Source organism: Stigmatopora nigra, chromosome 2, assembly GCF_051989575.1.
Source record: "Stigmatopora nigra isolate UIUO_SnigA chromosome 2, RoL_Snig_1.1, whole genome shotgun sequence".
NCBI classification, from domain to species: domain Eukaryota; kingdom Metazoa; phylum Chordata; class Actinopteri; order Syngnathiformes; family Syngnathidae; genus Stigmatopora; species Stigmatopora nigra.
This window is the reverse complement of record NC_135509.1, coordinates 1,079,183-1,081,742: the sequence shown is the minus strand read 5'-3', so window position 1 is coordinate 1,081,742 and position 2,560 is coordinate 1,079,183. Positions and strand designations below refer to the sequence as shown.

General features: G+C 36.6%; 1 protein-coding gene across 5 annotated transcripts in view; it reads left to right on the top strand.

Annotated features, from left to right (window-relative positions):
* Positions 1-2,560, top strand: part of LOC144189624 (uncharacterized) — a 77,167-nt gene that overhangs the window by 37,578 nt on the left and 37,029 nt on the right. For 4 of the 5 annotated variants that reach the window (XR_013324961.1, XM_077710776.1, XM_077710774.1 and 1 more), the window contains one exon: positions 1,867-1,940. The gene's annotated coding sequence lies outside the window, so the exon portion shown is untranslated. Of the gene's footprint in view, positions 1-8; positions 387-1,866; positions 1,941-2,560 lie in introns of those variants that run through there. The other variant, XM_077710775.1, reaches the window with a different exon arrangement.

The window sequence follows — 2,560 nt, the reverse complement described above, 5'->3', positions numbered from 1 at the left end:
GTAAGAAGCCGTTTTATTTAACGCGAAATGGTTTTAAAGTGCGTTATAGTGGTTTGGGTGTTGATATTTACGTGAAAATGCAACATTGATTTAGGAAGGTGTCCTTTCCGATTTTTTGGCCGGGCTTTGAACTCCACTTTTGACTCACGTGCGTTTTCCAGGTGTTTTTTTATTCGATGCAAACGGGTAGTAATTATTTGTCAAACAAATGTATTGCCTTCCAAAAAGCGAGATTATACGTCCGATCAATTTGATCTACTCCCTAAAACGGACATCGATGGCTGAAATGTCATCGTTTAGGGTCCGATCCTTAATTTTTATCCTTTGAATCGTGCACAAAACGTCGAATTTCGTCATTTTCTGAAAGCGTTCCAAAAAGGAAAAGGGTGAGCTCCTTTTTTTCTCCCCCTACTATTTTCCATTTCGCGTGTGCTTTTGTCGCTTAAATTGCAAATAACCAAGTCAGCAAACTTTCGGTCCGAATTCCGGAAAAAAGATCCGAAAAAAATGAACCGATCGTTGATTTATTTGTTACGCTTTTGGCCTTTAAATGACATATTTATTAGTGCTAAAAGGGGGGCAGGCCGAGGGGAAACAATATTGCCCCCAGAGGTGTTAAAGGTGTCGTTTTATGACTTTCACTTATTATTCTAATCATTATTCGATTCTATAAATAACGCAAACATTGTTTCTTTTCTCGTTTTAAATCGTCTCATCGCGAAAAACAGCGACGGTTCGTTTTAAAACGGCGAAAAACCAACTCGATAATTTCCTTAAATCCCCCCCAAAAACATAACAATAACTCATTCCATCACATTTAACGCATTTAATTACATTTGAAAATAACCAAAATAAGGCTGAACTTATTTAAAGGTACAGCGCCCATTTTAAAACCGACCCCAAAATAACACAACAACGTCATCTAATGCTCCTTTTTTAATATTCCTGGGGCTTTTATTATATCTTATAATATATCTACCATTTAAAAAAAATACAAAAAGCAATATTCTAATAATATTAAACATAAAAATACTCCCGTATGACAGTCGCAGGTGTGTGTTCGCTTTAAAAAAAAGTGTTTTATGGCTATTAAAGCGAATCAATTGAGTGGAGACAAAAAAATAAAAGATGACGTTGTCCATAATTGGTGTGCCGTTGTGAAATAACTCATAATTTGCATACTCTGTTGTTACTTCTTGGCTGTGAGAGCTGGCAGAGTGTTGGCCCTCAGTGACCCACATCCCTCTTTCCAGGCTATACAAGTACTATACTGCTGATTATGGTCTGTATGTGTGTGTATCTGTGTGTGTGTGTGTGTGTTGCCTTATTTGCATGAAAGGACCCCTTGTTAGAAAAACACATTTAGGAAAGAGAGAGAGAGCATAATAAGACCCTCACGGTAAAAATAATAATAATAATTTCTTGGTGTAATACGTACAAAAGCAATTATATCCATTCAAATGAGTCAATATTATTCAAACAGCCTTCATATTTCACTGTGACGTCATAAACAATGGAAATTTAGAGTGAAAAAAAGAGCTCAAAGTCGACTACAGCCTTCAGCGGTAGGCTTTATTTTTATTTATTTATTTTTTGTTGTTGGCTGTGCGTGACACAATACAAACGCAATACACACACATGGACAAAATGGTTGACCTCTCACCTGTCAAGGTGGAGCAACATGTTCGTTTTGCAGCTTTTCTCCGTTAAGACAACATGGGAAGGATTTACAAAAATGTCAATCATGTGGGATAATACTGTAAATTACAGTGTCTTTTTTGCCAGCATGAAATGTATTTTTGGGATGCAGAAAATATGTATTCATATACTTTGGGGAATAACATATAATGTTCTTGTTTCTGACAGATCATTGGATAGTCGGAAGCCCCTCCCAGATTGAATGGATTGGACGTGTATTGCAGCCAATGGCAGTGAATGAGGTACATTTCAAATTTATGACACACACACTGACACACACACTAGTATTCTGCGCACACCCAAAACACACAAGCACACTTTCCCACACAGTATCTCTCGCAAAAATTTACTTACTACACTCATTTAACCACCATTTTTTTTACAATGACTCACACACACACAAATTGGCATGTACACACACACACACTTTGATTTACATACCACACTTTCTCTCACGCAGTCTCTCTCGATCTAATTTACTTACATTTCCCTACACTCATTTATACACAAAGACTTTTTCACAATAACTCTCACACATACGTTCACAAAAAAAATCTTTCACACTAAACAATTATACTCCGACATTTTTATACTCTCACATAAATCCAGTAAACTCACACACCGTCACACATGGACAAAAAAAAAACACACACACACACACACCTCCATTTACATAACACACTTTCTCACATAGTCTCTCATTCCCAAATTTACTTACTCACTACACTCATTTAGACAGTTAATTTTTACAATGACTCTCACACATTCACCCCATGTCTAATTATACATGTACACAAAGTAACATACACACTCATGTTTGCTCACTCGCACATTTCCATTCTCACACACACACTTTCATGTC